Source organism: Scyliorhinus canicula, chromosome 16 (assembly GCF_902713615.1).
Source record: "Scyliorhinus canicula chromosome 16, sScyCan1.1, whole genome shotgun sequence".
Classification (NCBI taxonomy): Eukaryota; Metazoa; Chordata; class Chondrichthyes; order Carcharhiniformes; family Scyliorhinidae; genus Scyliorhinus; species Scyliorhinus canicula.
This window is the reverse complement of record NC_052161.1, coordinates 59,777,473-59,795,727: the sequence shown is the minus strand read 5'-3', so window position 1 is coordinate 59,795,727 and position 18,255 is coordinate 59,777,473. Positions and strand designations below refer to the sequence as shown.

General features: G+C 49.2%; 2 protein-coding genes across 2 annotated transcripts in view; one reads left to right on the top strand and one right to left on the bottom strand.

The window, feature by feature from the left end:
- Positions 1-9,191, bottom strand: part of LOC119950965 (interferon-induced protein with tetratricopeptide repeats 5-like) — a 33,654-nt gene extending 24,463 nt beyond the window's left edge. Inside the window, exon 1 of the mRNA XM_038773995.1 lies at positions 9,147-9,191. The gene's annotated coding sequence lies outside the window, so the exon portion shown is untranslated. The remainder of the gene's footprint in view (positions 1-9,146) is intronic.
- Positions 1-18,255, top strand: part of LOC119950988 (interferon-induced protein with tetratricopeptide repeats 5-like) — a 999,792-nt gene that overhangs the window by 849,595 nt on the left and 131,942 nt on the right. The gene's annotated exons all lie outside the window — the stretch shown is intronic.

Below are 18,255 nucleotides of genomic sequence, written 5' to 3'. Positions count from 1 at the left end.
CTCCAGGTGGACAGGAGATACTCAGAGGCCTCGGACGCAGGGCTACTGAGGGAGCGGCGGACATTACAGGCAGGGTTTGGGCTGTTGGCTACAGGGAAAGCGGTGGAACAGTTGAGGAAGGCAAGGAGGGCGATTTATGAGTTCAGAGAAAAGGCAAGCAGAATGTTAGCACACCAGCTCAGAAAAAGGGAGGCAGCCAGGAAATACGGCGAGCAAAGAGTAGAGGTGGGAATACGGTCCAGAATCCAATGGGGGTGAATGAGGTGTTTAAGGACATTTACAGTAAATTATATAAGTTGGAACCCCCAGCTGGGGTGGAGGGGATGAGGCAGTTTTTTGATCAGTTGAGGTTCCCGAGGGTGGATGAGGATCCGGTAGAAGGACTGGGAGCCCCAATTGAGATTGAGGAAATAATCGAGGGGCTGGAGGGCATGCAGTCGGGCAAGGCCCCGGGGCCTAACGACTACCCAGTGGAATTCAATAAGAAGTTTTCAGAGGTATTGAGCCCACTGCTGGTGATAACATTTAATGAAGCAAGAGAGAAGGGAGTCCTCCCCCAACAATGTCCAGACCTCGATTTCATTGATCCTGAAACGGGGGAAGGATCTGGAGCAATGCGGGTCATACAGGCCAATTTCTCTACTGAATATGGTGCCAAACTGCTGGCTAAGATACTGGCCACAAGGATAGAGGATTGTGTCCCGGGGGTGATAGAGGAATACCAGACAGGTTTTACTGTTTGCTCTGGCCATAGAGACATTGGTCATGGCTTTAAGAGCCTCTAGGAACTGGAAAGGGCTGGTTCGGGGGGGAGGAGGGGAGGTGGAGCGCCGGGTCTCGCTTTACGCAGATAACCTGCTCTTGTATATTTCAAACCCTTTGGAGGGGATGTGGGAAGTAATGCAAATCCTGAGGGAATTTGGCAATTTTTCAGGGTATAAATTGAACATGGGGAAAAGTGAGATGTTCGCGATCCAGTCAAGAGAACAGGAGAAGAGACTGGGAGAGCTGCCGTTTAGAATAGTAGGAAAGAGCTTTCAGTATCTGGGAATCCAGATGGCCCGGAAATGGGAGGCACTGCACAAGTTAAACCTATCCCGGCTGGTGGAACAAATGAAAGGAGACTTAAGAGATGGGACATGCTCCCGCTATCACCGGCGGGGAGGGTACAGACCGTGAAAATGACAGTCCTCCCCAGATTTCTGTTTGTCTTTCAGTGCCTCCCCATCATCAGCCCGAGGGCTTTTTTCAGTGGGTGAAAAAGGTTTTTTTGGGCTTTGTGTGGGCGGGTAAAACCCCGCGAGTGAAGAAACTGTTGCTGGAGCGCAGTCTGGGGGAGGGTTGGCATTGCCGAACTTCTGCAATTACTACTGGGTGGCTAATATAGCCATGATTAGGAAGTGGGTAGTGGGGGAGGGGTCAGCATGGGAGCGGATTGAGGCGGCATCATGCAAAGATGCAAGTTTGGGAGCACTGATAACGACACTTCTTCCGTTCTCGTAGGCCTGATAGTCCACAAATCCGGTGGTGGTGACGGCTCTGAGGATCTGGGGGCAGTGGAGGAGATATAGGAGAGTGGAGGGAGCATCAGTTTGGACCCCCATTTATAATAATCATCAGTTTGTACCTAGTAGGCTGGATGGTGGGTTCCGGAGATGACAAAGGACAGGAATTAGGAGTATGTGGGATCTATTTATAGATGGGAGCTTCCCCAGCTTGAAAGCCTTGGAGGATAAATTTGAATTGCCAGCAGGGAGCGGGTATAGGTATTTGCATTTGAGAAACTTCTTGAGAAAGTAGGTTCTGGCCTTCCCTCTGCTGCCGCCATGGGGGATACAGGACAGGGTTGTCTCCAGTACCTGGGTGGGAGAGGGGAAGATATCAGATATATACCAGGAACTTTGGGATGCGGAGGAAACCCCGGTGGAGGACCTTATGGGCAAGTTGGAGGACGAACTAGGAGGAGAGATAGAGGCGGGTCTGTAGGTGGATGTCCTAAGCAGGGTTAATACATCCTCATCATGTGCCAGGCTTAGCCTGATATAATTCAAGATAGTCCACTGGGCATACATGACTATGGCCGGATGAGCAGGTTTTTCGGGACATAGGACAGGTGTGTGAGTTGCACGGGAAGCCCAGCAAACCATGTCCACATGTTCTGGGCATGCCCAAAGCTTAGAGGATTCTGGCAGGGTTTTGCTAAGGCAATGTCCACGCTACTCAAAACACGGGTGGTGCCGAGTCCGAAGGTGGCAATCTTTAGAGTATCGGAAGAGCCGGGAGTTCAGGGGGCGAAAGAGGCCGACGTCTTGACCATTGCCTCCCTGGTAGCCTGGAGACGGATCTTATTAATGTGGAGGGACTCAAAGCCCCCGAGTGTGGAGACCTGGGTTAGTGACATGGCGGGGTTTCTCAGTCTTGAGAAAATAAAGTTCGCCTTTAGAGGGTCAATGGTACGGTTCACCCGGAGGTGGCAGCCGTTCATCGACTTTCTTCGGGTAAATTAAACTGTCAGCAGAAGCAGAATTCCAAAGGGCTTGGGGTGGGGGGGTAGTGACGGCTGGATTGTTGTTTCATGGTTGGGGTGTGTGAAGATTGGGATGGGGGGGGAAATGTTTACTGTACCATGTTTATGTCGTTGTTAATATTATAAAAACTTGCAAATACCCTAATAAAAATATTTTTGAAAAAAGAAGGCAAATGGTATGCTGGCCTTCATTGCGAGAGGATTCGAGTGCAGGCGCAAGGATGTCTTGCTTCAATTCTACAGGGCCTTGGTAAGGCCACACCTGGAATATGGTGTGTCGTTTTACTCTCCTTATCTGAGGAAGGATGTTATGGCTCCAGAGAGCACAGCAAAGGTTTACCAGACTGATTCCTGGGATAGTGGGATTGACCGTATGAGGAGAAATTGAATGAGATAGGATTGTACTCACTGGAGTTCAGGAGAATGAAGGGGGATCTCAGAGATACCTGTAAAAATTCTAACAGGATTTGACAGGGTAGATGCAGGAAGTATGTTCCCGATAGTGGGTGTGTCCAGAACCAGGGGTCACAGACTGAGAATATGGGGTAGACAATTTAGGACAGAGGTGAGGAGAAATTTCTTCACCCAGAATGGTGAGCCTGTGGAAGGTGATAAAATGGGAATTAGTTGAGGCCAAAACATTGTATTTTCAATAAACAATTAGATAAAGCACTTAGGGCAAAGGGGATCAAAGGATATGGGGGGAAAGCAGGATTCGGCTATTGAATTGGATCATCGGCCATCATCGTAATCATTGCAAGCAGTCTCGGAGCAGTCTCCTCCGGCTCCAATTTTCTATGTTTCTATAAAACGGTCCTGAAATGATCAATAATTGATCACCTAAGGACTTCAACTGGAGCAAAGGTGAAAGGTCCATCCAAAGCCTTGCCCACCCTTGTGTAAAGTTGCTGAGAGTTCGGGACAGTCGTGAACCCAGTGGAAACCCTTCTGTGCCACTTCAAGCTTACCCCCCACCTCGGAACCCACCGGCTGGGGAATATAAGATTCAAGTCACTGAAGCACAGGGGGCTGTTGCTGAACTTTATTACTACAATTCTGAAGAAGAGACTTAAAACACCAGAACAAGAAGAGGGCTCTCAGGGCCTGAAGAAGTTTAATGACCTCACACTGGATGGTAAGGGTCAGTGAATGCTTGTTCACCTGACATGTCCTTGCCTTCACAACATCAAAGTCTCACTTGATCACACTCCCACCACTAAACCCCTTAACAGTCCCTCACACTGCATTACCTCAGATCAACATCCCCTTCTGATTTTCTGCTTTCAGACACCCAAGAATTACTGACTGCCCAGTTTGACCAATCCTGGGAGGAGAGATAAAACACAACACAAATGAAGAGGTCTTGTCACTTGATCTGTGTGGTAGTATGACTAGAGGTACTAGGTACCTGGGAGTGTGAGCTGCTATTGATGGAGAAGGCTCGCTGCCCATTGGCCCAAGTGTTGCTTTCTCATTGGTCAAGACGAAGGTAGCTCTGCCCTCGAGGAGGAGTTTAAGAACCCATGTTTCCCAGCAGCCATCGTTCTTTGTGTACTCAAGCTGCTGGGGACACTTCTTGTAAATTAAAGCCTTCGATTCGGACTACTCCTTCGTTTCTGTGGTTATTGATCGCGCATCAATCTGCCAGCTCAGGTACTGGTCCCCCTGCTTCCCATTGACTCCAGTTTAGCTAGGGCTCCTTGATGCCATACTCAGTCAAATGCTGCCTTGCCGTCAAGTGCAGTCACTCTTACCTGTAGCATCCAGCTCTTTAGTCCATGTTTTAACCAAGTTTGTAATTAGGTCAGGAGCTGAGGGACCCTGGCGGAACCCAAATTGAGGGTCTGTGAGCAGGTTATCGCTGAGTAAGTGCCACTTGATAGCACTATTGATGACCCCTTCCATCACTTTGCTTATAATGGGGAATTAGCTGGATTGTATTTGTCCTGTTTCTTGTGTACAGGACACACCTGGGCAATTTGCCACATTTCTGGGTAGATGCCAGTGTTGTCTCTGTACTGGAACATCTTGGATAGGGGTGCGGCAGGTTCTGGAGCACAAGTCTTCAGTACTATTGCCTGAATATCGTCAGTGCCCATAACCTTTGCAGTATCCAGTGTCTTTAGACGTTTCTTGATATCATGTGGAGTGAATCGTATCGGCTGAAAAGTGACAGCTGTGATGCTGGGACCTCTGGAGGAGACCAAGAAGGATCATCTACTCAGCTTTCTGGCTATAGATTGTTGCAAAAGCTTCAGCCTTGGCATTTTGCACATATATGCTGGCCGCCTCCATTAGTGAGGATGGGGATATTTGTGGAGCTTCCTCCTCCAGTGAATTATTGAATTGTCCCCCACCATTCATGGCTGGATGTAGCAGGACTGCAGAGCTTAGATCTGTGCGTTCGTTGTGGACAGCTTAGCTCTGTCTATTGTTTGCTGCTTATGCTGTTTGGCACACAAGTAGTCCTGTGTTGTAGCTTCACCAGGTTGACACCTTATTTTTAAATATGCCTGGTGTTGCTCCTGACATGCTCTCTTGAACTCTTCAATCAACCAAGGTTGATCCCCTGGCTTGGTGGTAATGCTAGAGTGGGAGATATGCTGGGCCATGAGGTTTCAGGGGCTGTTTAGCACACTGGGCTAAATCGCTGGCTTTGAAAGCAGACCAAGCAGGTCAGCAGCACGGTTCGATTCCCATAACAGCCTCCCCGAACAGGCACCGGAATGTGGCGACTAGGGGCATTTCACAGTAACTTCATTTGAAGCCTACTCGTGACAATAAGCGATTTTCATTTTTCACTTCATTTTCAGATTGTGGCTGAATACAATACTGCTGCTGTTGATAGTCCGCAGCTCCTCGTGGGCCTGAGGGGATTTTCACAGTCACTTCATTGCAGTGTTAATGTAAGACATTAATAAAGATTGTTATGGATGTCCAGTCTTGAGTTGTTATATCTGTTTGAAGTCCATCCCATTCAGCACGGTGGTTCTGCCACATAGCCTGAAGGGTATCCTCAAGGTCAAGATGGAACTTTGTCTCCAAAAGGACTGTGCGATTGTCACTTTTACCGATACTGTCATGGACAGATGCATCTGCAGCAGGCAGATTGATGAGGATCAGGTCAAGTATGTTTTTCCCTCACCACCTACCTGTCCCTGTCCTTTAGGACCTGGCCAGCTCGCTCTGTGAGGGTACTACCGAGCCACTCTTCGTGATGGACATAGAAATCCCCCACCCCAGACCTTATTCTCAACCCTTGCCACCCACAGTGCTTCTTCCAAGTAGTGTTCAACATGGAGGAGTACTGATTCATCAGTTGATGGTGGCCGGTCTGTGGTAATCAGCAGGTTTCTTTGCCCATGTTTAACCTGAAGCCATGAGACTTCATGGGGTCCAGAGTCAATGTTGAGCACTCCCAGGGCAACACCTTCCCGACTGTATACCGCCCTGCTGGGTCTGTCCTGCTTGTGAGACAGGACATATCCAGGAATGGTGATAGCGGTGTCTGTAAGATATGATTCTGTGAGTATGACTGTGTCAGGCTGTTGCTTGATGAGTCTGTGAGACATCTCTCCCAACTTTGGCACAAGCCCACAAATGTTAGTAAGGAGGACTTTGCAGGGTCGACAGGGCTGGGTATGTCGTTGCCATTTCCGGTCCCTGGTTCCATCCCCGCTCGTCCATCCGGTTTCATTCCCGTTTTGTGTTTTCACAGCGCCAAAACGAGTTGTATACAAGTTAGTGGCTTGCTAGGCCATTTCAGAGGGCATTTAAGAGTCAACCACATTACTGTGGATCTGGAGTCACATATAGGTTAGACCAGGTAAGGTTGGCAGATTTCCTTCCCTAAAGGAACCAAATGGGTTTTTACAACAATTAACAATGTTTTCATGGTCGTCATTAGACATCTTTTGGTTGAGGGGGGGGGGGGGGGGTGGGTTTGGGGGGGTTGAAGGTTCTAAAATGGCAGATGGCAGTTGGGAGGCCTGAAAAGGGAGGACCTCTCAGCAACCCCATCGTGGGGTTTCCTCATTTGGGGGCGGGAGGGGGGGGGGGGGGGTTATGTCTATGTGCGCGTGGGGTGACATTGCCTAAGGGTGGGGTGTGGGGGACCCTCAAGCTCACTTAGAGATCAGTGCACCCTTTCAAAATGGCGGCCCAATCTCTGAGGAGCCAGTCTGACCGGCATGTTCAATTCCCCGGGGATGAAAAAATTTGCAAGTGTGGCTGAAGCAGGGAGAAACTCCCCAAGGAGTTTTAACTAAATGAAAACAGAGTCAATTCTGGGTGAGAATCGAGGGGCTGTTGCTGGCACTACAAGTGATGGTAACGACCCTGCGGTCTAACAGCATTCTGTTTTTCTGGTGGCCCAGCAGGGAACGCCCACCTGAGCCCACACTCAGTCTTATTTACAGCACCGAGGAGCTCCGCCTGCTGGATATCCTAAGTACAGGAAGAGATCAGGATACCATTTTTCATGGTGTCCCGATTTCTCGACCCACCCTCTCCCCTCCCCCTCTCCCCAACGTGACCCCTGGACCTCACAAAACTCACATATAGGAGAATCTGTGGCCCCCCCCCCCCTCCCGTACTCTACCTCACACAGGCAGGGCACACCCAGATCCGATTCTCAGCATAATGCCTGGCTGGCACTATCATCCTGGCATCACCCTTGCCAGGATGCCAGGCAGGCAGAGCCAAGGTGGCACCAACTGTGCCAGGGTGCCACCCTCCTCAGAGGCCATCTACCCAAGGGCCTCCAATCCCCCAGGAGATCCCCTTCAAGTGCTGTTCCATCTGATCCCCAATTGTCTGGTGGAAGATCTCCAAGGCAAAGGGGTTAGATCCCAAAGCCTCAGGTAGATCAGGAAAGTGCATATTAGAGTGAGACTAGCTACACACTCTAATATGCAGATTTGTCAAATACTGATCCCACCCATAATGGGTGGGAGTCAGAGCGCGATATTTCATGAGTTTCCGTTTGATCTCGTGAGGCTTGGTGAGCGGGGTAAATCCCGGAAGAGGCCTCTCCCGTCATCTCCCGGTTTGGGCGAGATGCTGCTGGAAAATTGCGCCCGAAATGTGGGCCCGCTAAACTTGCCCAAAATGACACTTAGAAATTTTTTGGTAGAATCATGCCCACCATTTCTCTCTGATACTGACCTCCTTCATTTCAACCCTCTCACTAAACCCTATGTTCCCCAACATTTCTCTTATTTGTGTCCTTTTTGAAGACAGAACCAAAGTGTGTAATTAGTTGGTCAGACATTTCTTTGTTCCCCATTATAGATTCCGCTACTGTGAGGGAAATTTCTCTTCACCGATCCTTTTCTCTTCACATACCCATAGAAGCTTTTCCAGGCAGTTCTAATGTTCTTTGCAAGTTTCCTATCACATGATACAATAAACAGGAGGTAAACGTTGGATGCAGGAGTAAAGTTCCTCTGTGTATGGCTTGTTTGGCTGCCAGAATTAATTGTCATGATTACATACAATCCACTCAACTTGTAAAGTTGCTTTTAGAGGGTTTTCTTTCGATCAATTGGACGATCAGTTACTCTGAGACACTGTGACTGCTGGGAGATATGCATCAGGTTAGGTGAAAGCTTCTTTCTGGAACTGTAGCCAGTGGCACACGGTACAATTCTTATTCTGTGCTCTAAGCTTTGCCAAAGGCACATGTGTTGATGCTTGATCAAAACTAATTTTTTTTAAAGTCATTGTACCATGTGCTTATTGAAATGGGGTGAAAATACATTGCAAACTGCAAGATGTGACTTGTAGCAGTGTTCACATGAGGTCCTATGGGACTGACATATTTTGCTGCTATGATGGTTTAGAAGGGACAAATGTGAGACGATGCAGTAAACTTTGTACAGGGGATTTGTTGATTTTTCTTGTTTTAATGAAAGTCACTCTGATTCCTTGTTCGTGGCCCTGACAATACCTCGAGCTCACCAGTCTGGGACTGCAAGTGTCCTTGCTGACAATTTAATATTTCTGGTTTTGTGTTCCCTGCCCTTCTCACCGTGTAAAAATTATTTAGTATGTTTAGTTTTTGAATACAACCAGCTGGACTGGGTAACAAAGGATCAGGAACCCAGATCTTTGGTCTTAGCGAGGGGCGTGGTGGGGTGGGTATTCTGAAAGTGTCCACCCCCTTCACACTGATATCCCTCACCCTGGGATTGGGGATGGTGCCAGGGCTCAGGCAGGATGGGTAGGGTGTGCTACCCCAGCCCCATTCCAGTGACTGAGCAGCCTGACTAGAATTCCAGATGTTGGTGTTACCGACACCGGGATCAATTTATCCTGGAAAAGTCATTGAAGCATCTCCTGCCAGTGGATTCCTGGTGAGAATATGGGGAATCTGGTGAAGAGGCAAAGGTGAGATTCATCAAACAGGTTGGGCTTGTTGATTGTTTCTGTGTTAATGTGCAGGTGCCTATTGTCAATAAGATCCATGGAGATCTGGGATGTTATACACAACTCTTGTTTTGGCACCTCTTTCCCTGGAGTAAAACAATGATGGTTAGGTATAGTTTCGATTCTGACACTCGGGATATAAATAATCTGGAAATGAGAACACATCGAGCATTGTTCATCGACAACTCACTGGTGGAGCTAAAGTTGAAGAAGGAATTTGTCTTTCGATCAGCATTATGAGGTAAATTTCATTGGCATTCCGTGTGTTAGACAATTCGACATGTTGACCAGCAAACAAGGAACTTGATTTCTGAAATACAATAGTATAAATTACACAGGAGTTGAAAGATGAGTGTGGCTTTATTTGTCACAGTGAGTCATACAGATATGTGCATACTGCTGCACTGAGACAAGTGACTGTCAGAAGAAATTAGACACAAAAGGCAGATCTATTTATAATATTGTATCAGGTGATATTTTAAATAAAAGAAGCCTTATTTTCCCCATCAGATTTTACAGAAAATACAAAGATAAACGTCAATTCTAAACTCTCACACTGTGGATTCAAGCATTCTGTAAATAACCTCAGGCAGATATTATGGGTCACAACTATCTGGAATTATTAACTAATGGAGAACTGTGGGCAGCTCATCTTGATGAACTGACTAAATCAGTCACAACTAAAATTCCCAGAGCAACAGTGAATACATGAGACTGCAGGATTCAATTGACCATCTTGAATCTGAATTTGGCTCCAGAGTCACTCAGCTGGTCAGCAGATGCTGGTGTTGAAAACCTTCTGCAGTTCCTGTTCTTTCAGAGCTACAAAGCCATTGTACAGACTGGATGGGGCAAGTCCCTGATCCATCACCCTGTTTGCTGTGAAAACTAATTCATATTCAATCCAATTCATGCTTCCCACAAAAGGGACAGACTAGATCCACACTGACCAGGACAGGCATTGCACCTGATCTCCCACTTTATCCAATGTGTGATCTTCGCCAAAAGCCCGAGAAGCAGCAGTTACTGTTGCCTGTTTCCAAGACTCTGCTGCCGGAGAGTCCTGCTCTCTGCTCCAGTGACTGTTCTGCTGTTTTCGTCTCCTTATCTCCCACTCTCTCTTCATTAGCAAGTGCCATAAACAACAGTAAATATTATTATCCGTGAAACAAATACTCTTTGTTCCTAATCTCCTGGTTTATGTCCGATTGTGTTTCAGGATATTAACAATTAGATAAAAAAGATCGACTTGTAATCACCATCTCTTCATTAGCAAATGCAAAAGCAACAGAAAATATTCGTGAAACAAAGTAAATATCTGTGAAACAAATACCGTTTTAAAATACAAAGGGCTGGATTCTCTGATTTTGAGGCTATGTCCAGAGGAAGTGTCTAGTTTTACGATGATAAAGTCGGCACCGCCCCTACACTGATGCTCCGCCCGTTGGTGGGGGGGGGGGGGGGAGCAGCTGCGCCACGCAAAACCCCCGGCGTTCCTGACAGAAATGGCCGGAGAATTGCCGGGTCCATGGCCGCGCATGTGCACGGCGACGACCTACAGCGGTCACGCCGTACAACATGGCGTCAGCCACATGTGGACGTGGCCTGCCAGATAGAGGCCCCCGTAATCCCCCCCCCACCAGTCCCCGAAGCCTCCACCGAAGCTTCCCTGGCCAGCAAAAGGGCCCCCGCCATCCAACTGAGAGCGCTGGACACAGTCCGCAGCCACCACTCGAGTCCCATGTAGGTGATGTCCTGAGGCCGTCCCAACAGTGTGCACCGTACTCACCGATGATGCCTGTTTGGAGGGGGCAGAGCATGTAAAAACAGGCACTGCCCCCGATTTTGGCGTCAAAAGGGATTCTCCGCCCAATCGTCGAATAAAATAAGACGGAGAGTCCCGGCCAAAGTATTTTGTTCCTAATCTCCTGGTTTATATCTGATAGTGATTGAGGATATGAACAATTAGATAAAAAGATAGACTTGTGATTATATCACATGCTGCCCAATCTCAGAACATCCAAAGGGTTTTACAGGCAGTAAAGTTTCCAAGTCTTTGCCACTGTTGTGTTGTGGGAAGCACAGGTGACAGTTTGCACACAACAAGCTGCCCAATGTGACAATGACCAGGTAATCTATTTTAGTGATGTTGATGAAGGGATAAATATTTGCCTATCCCCATAACCCCACCTAACCTGCACATCTTTGGAAACCTAAGGGGCAATTTTTCCGCCACGGATTTGGTGGGCCAAATGGCCTCCTTCTGCACTGTAAATTCTATGTCTATGTCTAACTCATCTGCTCTTATTCCAATAACACCATGGGATCCTTTCACTGGAGAGGTTAGATAGGGGCTGGTTTAGCTCACAAGGCTAAATCGCTGGCTTATAGCAGACCAAGCAGGCCAGCAGCACGGTTCGATTCCCGTACCAGCCTCCCCGGACAGGCGCCGGAATGTGGCGACTAGGGGCTTTTCACAGTAACTTCATTGAAGCCTACTCGTGACAATAAGCGATTTTCATTTTTCATTTCATAGAGGGATCCAAAAAGATGGGGCCTCCAACCACCCTTATTGTGGCACAGCAGTGTCAAACTCAATTATGTGGCCAAGTCTACAGGTTGGCGATTGAGCTGCTAACCTAGAACCTAGAACATAGAACAGTACAGCACAGAACAGGCCCTTCGACCCTCAATGTTGTGCCGAGCCATGATCACCCTACTCAAACCCACGTATCCACCCTATACCTGTAACCCAACAACCCCCCCCTTAACCTTACTTTTATTAGGACACTACGGGCAATTTAGCATGGCCAATCCACCTAACCCGCACATCTTTGGACTGTGGGAGGAAACCGGAGCACCCGGAGGAAACCCACGCACACAGGGGGAGGACGTGCAGACTCCACACAGACAGTGACCCAGCCGGGAATCGAACCTGGGACCCTGGAGCTGTGAAGCATTGATGCTAACCACCATGCTACCGTGAGGCCCCTCAGATGTTCGCTATTATCTGGGATCCTGACTGTCTGCGACTCTGCATCAGTAAAACGTAATATTTATACCTTATGAGTCAAACATACAGTCAGATAAGTAACCTATTTAACTCAACACAACAAAAAGAGAAAATACTGGACAATCCCAGCAGGTCTGACAGCATCTGGAAGGAGAATTGAGCTAACATTTCGAGTCTGAATGCCTCTTTGTTAAAGCTGATTAACCTATTTAATTGTTCAGACCTGGTCTGGATCAAGATCTGCAGAGTTATGTATGTAGCTGTTGCTAGCAATAAATTTCATATAATTTCTGGAGAAAACCATCATGAATATTGCCACAATAATATAAGCAAAATACTGCGGACGCTGGAATCTGAAACAAGAACAGAGAATGCTGGAGTAGCTCAGCAGATCTGGCAGCAGCTGTAGGGAGAGAAACATTGTTATTCTCAATATCTCACTCAGGATACGTAGCGTACAGACAGATCCATTGAGGTCCCCATCAAGACCCTCAACATTTATGGTAGCAACAGACCTCAAGCTACCGTGGCAACGTTACAGCCCTCAGGACTCAATATTCAGTTCAACAATTTTATACTGTGACATTTACATAAAATTTACAGTGCAGAAGGAGGCCATTCGGCCCATCGAGTCTGCACCGGCTCTTTGAAAGAGCACCCTACCCAAGCCCACACAACCCTATCCCCTTAACCCAGTAACCCACTCAACCAACACTAAGGGCAATTTAGCATGGCCAGTCCACCTAATCGGCACATCTTTGGACTGTGGGAGGAAACCGGAGCACCCGGAGGAAACCCAACGCACACACGGGGAGAACGTGCAGACTCCGCACAGACAGTGACTCAAGCCGGGAATCGAACCTGGGACCCTGGAGCTGTGAAGCAATTGTGCTAACCACTATGCTACCATGCTGCCCCTTTTCCTCCACCTGAACCCCCTCTGTTTTTATATCCCATACATTTTTGGTCTCAATGGAACCCCCCCCCCCCCCCCCCCCAAATCATCCCCTGCCCCCGCCACACCTGATCATCTTTCTCTTGTTCTTAACGTTTTCTACACCTTTGCTACAATCTCTCCCGGCTACAGTTTACTATCCAACACATTCCCCTCTCTTTTAGTTCCGATGAAGAGTGAAGTGGACTCGAAGCATTAACTCTGTTTTCTCTCCCTACAGCTGCTGCCTGACCTGAGTTTTTCCGGCATTCTGTGTTTTCGTTTCAGATTCCAGCAGCCGCAGTATTTTGTTTATGTTATTGTGACAATGTTGATGGTGATTTCCTCAATCCCCAGCCTCTTGTACATCTCCCAATTCCTTCACCCACCACTGGTGGCCATCTCTTCAGCTGCCCGAGCTCCAAGCTCTGGAATCACCTGCCTCAACCTCGCTGCTTCCCTCACCCTCTCCTCTTTGACCAGGTGCCCGAATATCTTATTGCGGGTTCGCTGTTGGACTTTGTTTGATAGCATCCATTTCTTTATATTAAAGGTGCTACACAAATGTAAGTTGTCACTGTAAACTCCCGGGTTGGGATCTTCCAGCCCACCCCCAGCCGGGATTGTCCCCAATGGGATTTTGGTTGTGACCTCACTGTGGTGCTGTGCGATTCTGCAGATTTTCTCTTTAAACTTAAATATTATCGTCTATAACTTCATTTCAGATGGCCCATAGAAGCAGGGTTGTATGAGCAGGGGGGGGGGGGGTGGGGGGGGGGGGGGGGGGGGGGGGGGGGGGAGTGGAGAGGGATCAATAGGTGGGAGAATGTCTGGAGCCAGGGGCGAGGGCCACCAAGCTAGCTGGAAAGGCTAGGTTACGGAAGCCTAGTGGGGGGTGTGCAGATGTTAGGCTTATCGAAGGGGTGGATTTATTTTGTGCTGTTACTAGGGCTGATGAGGGAGGGACTTTTGCTGACGGACAGAGAGGAGGTTGGGGGAGGGGGCTGCCTGGGTGCAGGCCGGTGGAGGCGTGGGGTGTGGACTGGCGACTGGCCCAAGAGAGGGCATGGCTGATCTGTGATGAGGGGGACAATGAGCCCCCCAACTAGACTGATCATCTGGAATGTGAGACGGCTCAATGGGCCGGTCAAGAGGGCACACGTGTTTGCGCACTTGAGAGGACTGAAGGCAGATGTGATAATGCTACAGGAGACGCACCTTAGAGTAGCTGACCAGATTAGTTTAAGGAAAGGTTTTGTTGGACAGGTTTTTCACTCGGGACTGGACTAGAGGGGTCGCGATCCTGATCAACAAGCGAGTGGTGTTTGAGGCGGGAAGAATAGTTTCGGATGTGGGAAGCTGGTACATTATGGTCAATGGGAAATTGGAGGGGGTGGAGGTGGTAATGTATATGCACCAAACTGAGACGATGTGGAGTTTATAAAGAGAATGTTGGGGAAGGTACCGGACATGGATTTGAATAAGTTGGTCATGGGAGGGGACTTCAACACTGTTACTGAACCTGGTTTAGACTGGTCAAGCTCAAAAATGGGCAGGATGCCAGCAATGGCTAAGGAGCTAAAAAGGGTTCATGGAGCAGATGGGGGTGGGGGGGGGGGGGGGGGGGGGGGGTGTGATCCATGGAGATTTGGGCAGCCAGGAGTGAAGGAGTTCTCCATCTACTCACACGTGCATAAAATATACTCCCAGATTGATATCTTTATTCTGAGCAGGGCGCTACTGACGGGGGTGGTGGACATGGGGTACTTGCCGATCACAATCTCAGACCATGCCCCGCACTGGGTTGACCTACAGGTTAGTAAAGACAGTAACCAGCACCCGCACTGGAGGTTAGATGTGGGACTTTTAGCGGACGAAGTGGTGTGCGGGCGGTTGAGGAAATGTATTCAGAACTACCTGGAGGTCAATGACACAGGGGAAATTTCAGCAGCGGTGGTTTGGGAGGCATTAAAGGCGGTGGTTAGAGGGGAGCTGATCTTGATACAGGCCCACAGGGAGAAGGTAGACAGGGCAGAGACAGACCGACTGGTAAAGGAGATACTACAGGTAGACAGGACGTACGCGGAGACCCCGAGGCAGAACTTTTAAGGGAACGGCGTAGGCTACAGGCAGAGTTTGGCTTGTTAACCACAGAGAAGGCGGTAGAGCAGCTAAGAAAGGCAAGGGGGCGATCTATGAGCATGGAGAGAAGGCCATCAGAATGCCTGCACAGCAGGTTAGAGGCAGCCAGGGAGATAGGGAAAGTAAAAGACGGTGAGGGGAACCTGGTTGGAGATTCAGCAGGGGTGAATAAGGCGTTTAAGGAGTTTTACAGTAGGCTGTATGGGTCAGAACGCCCACCTGGGCCGGAGGGATAAGGCACTTCCTAGCGGGGCTGAATTTCCCGAAGGTGGGCGAAGAGCTGGTAGGAGGGCTGGGGGCCCCGATCGGGATCGAAGAGATAGCGGAGGGGCTGAAGGCCATGCAGTCGGGTAAAGCCCCGGGGCCGGATGGGTACCCAGTGGACTTCTATTAAAACGTTCTCTGGGGTATTGGGGCCACTGCTGATGAGGGCATTCATTGAAGCTAGGGAAATAGGGGTGCTTCTCTCGACGATGTCACAGGCCACGATCTCGCTGATCCTGAAGAAGGACAAGGATCCGAAGCTGTGTGGGTCCTACAGGCCAATATCCCTATTGAATGTGGATGCAAAACTGCTGGCCAAAATGTTGTCCTCTAGGATTGAAGACCGGGCGTGATTGGGGAGGACCAGACGGGATTCGTTAAGAGAAGGCAGTTGGTGCCCAATGTAAGAAGGCTGCCAAACCCGATCATGATGCCCCCAGAAGGTAGGGAGGTGGAGGTAGTGGTCGCAATGGACGCAGAGAAGGCTTTTGATCGAGTAGAATAGGAATATCTGTGGAAGGTACTGGGACGATTCGGATTTGTCGACTGGATCAGGCTGCTGTATCAGGCTCCTGTGGCGAGCGTACGGACGAACAGGACATCGGACTATTTTAGGCTACATCGGGGGACGAGACAGGGATACCCCGTCTCACCACTGTTGTTCGCATTAGCTATCGAGCCGTTGGCAATTGCACTAAGCCTCTAGGTGCTGGCAGGGGCTGGTCCGGGTTGGGGGGGTTGGGGGGTGGGGGGGGGGGGAATGGAACACAAGAGTCTCGCTTGATGCAGATGACTTGCTCCTGTATGTATCGGACCCAGTAGAGGGGATGGAAGAAATCATGAGGATTCTGGAGGGATTTGGCCAGTTTTCGGGGTACAAACTAAATATGGGGAAAAGCGAGATGTTTGCAATCTAGGCAAGGGAACAGGCGAGGCGACTGAGAGAACTGCGGTTTAGAGTGATGGGGGAAACTTTAGGTATCTAGACATCCAACTGGCGCGGGAATGGGAACGGCTGCACAAACTTAATCTGGCCTGACGAGTAGATCAAATGAAGGACAATTTTCGGAGGTGGGACGCATTCCCGTTGTCATTAGCTGGGAGGGTCCAGGTGGTGAAGATGATAATGCTACCGAGATTCCTCTTTGTGTTCCAGTGTCTCCCCATCTTTATTCCGTGGTCCTTTTTAAAATGGGTTCACAAAGTTATCATTGGCTTTGTATGGGCGGGCAGGACCCCGCGAGTAAAAAAGGTAATGCTTGAGCGGAGCTGGGGGGAGGGCGGGCTGGCGCTGCCAAACTTCAGTAACTATTTTTGGGCAGTGAATATAGCCATGATTAGGAAGTGGATGGTGATGGATGGGGGGGGGGGGGGAGGGTCGGCGTGGGAAAGTATGGAGGCGGCCTCATGTAAGGGCACCAGCTTGGGGGCATTGATAATGGCACCTCTGTCGTTCCCGCAAGCACGGTACTCCACCAGCCCCATGATGGTAGCAGCCCTGAGAGTCTGGGGGCAATGGAGGTAGCATGTGTGAGCAGAGAGAGCATCGATCTGGTCTCCAAATGTAATCACCAGTTTGCCCCGGGAAGGATGGATGGGGGTTTTTGGAGATGGCAGTGGGCAGAAATTGAGAGGATGGGGGATATGTTTATAGAGGGGAGCTTTCCTAGCTTGAGGGAGCTGGAGGAGAAATTTGGATTGGCGAGGAGAAATGAATTCAGGTACCTGCAGGTGCAGGACTTCCTATATAGGCAGGTCTCAACCTTCCCACTCCTACCACAAAGGGGGATACAGGATATGGTAGTTTCCAGAGGCTGGGTGGGAGGAGGTAAGGTCTCTGACATCTATAAGGAACTCATGGGTCAGAGGACATGCAGACTGAGGAGCTGAAGCGCAAATGGGAAGAGGAGTTAGGAGGAGAGAGATAGAGGATGGTCTATGGGCGGATGCATTGAATAGAGTCAGCGCGTCCACAACATGTGCCAGGCTCAGCCTGATACAGATTAAGGTCGTGCACCGGGCTCACATGACAGTGGCCTGGATGAGCAGGGCCTTTGGGGTAAAACAGTGTTCTTCAAAGTCGGGGGCGCGGCACGCGGGTGGGTCGCGGGCAGGTGTCGGGAGGGTCATTGAGCCGTTGTCCGCGGCGCTCCCGAGCGAGCAATTTTTTTAAAATAAAATAAATTAAATAACCCCCCCCCGAACTTGTAAAACAAATAAAATGAATAAAATAAATGATTAAATGAATAAAAACCACTACAGAACAAAAAGTTGCAACCGTTTTTAAAAAATAACTGCCGCACTGCGCATGCGCGCCCAATTATCGACGCGCATATGCAATGCGGCCGAATTTCTTTTACATGTTCGCGGAATGAGCAGGCGTGCCGATCATCATGCACGATTGTGCAATGCGGGCAAATTTTTTTTTAACAAGGTCGCTTGCAGCCGGCGTTATGAAAATCTGGCTGCTGCGCGGGGATTTGCGCGATCGGGAGCGCCACAGACAACAGCTCCGCGACCCTCCTGACACCCGCCCATGACCCACCCATAGGTTGCGCCCCCGACTTTGAAGAACACTGATCTACAAGATGCATTACAGGAACACACCAAGGTTCCTTAGGCAGCACCTTCCCAACTCATGACCACTACTATTTCAAAGGACAAGGGTCGCAGACACATGGCAACATCGCCATCTGGATGTTCCTCTCGAAGTCACACACCATCCTGATTTAGGATTATATCACCATTCCTTCACTGTTGCTGGGTCAAAATCCTGGAATTCCCTACCGCACTGTGGATGTACCTACACCTCAGGGACTGCAGCAGTTCAAGAAGGCAGCTCACCACCACCTTCTCAAGGGCAACTAGGGACCGTGCTGCCCACATTTGAAGTAAACTCTTTCTGAAAGTCAGTCTCCAGAGACAAACAAGTGGTAAGTAGTAACA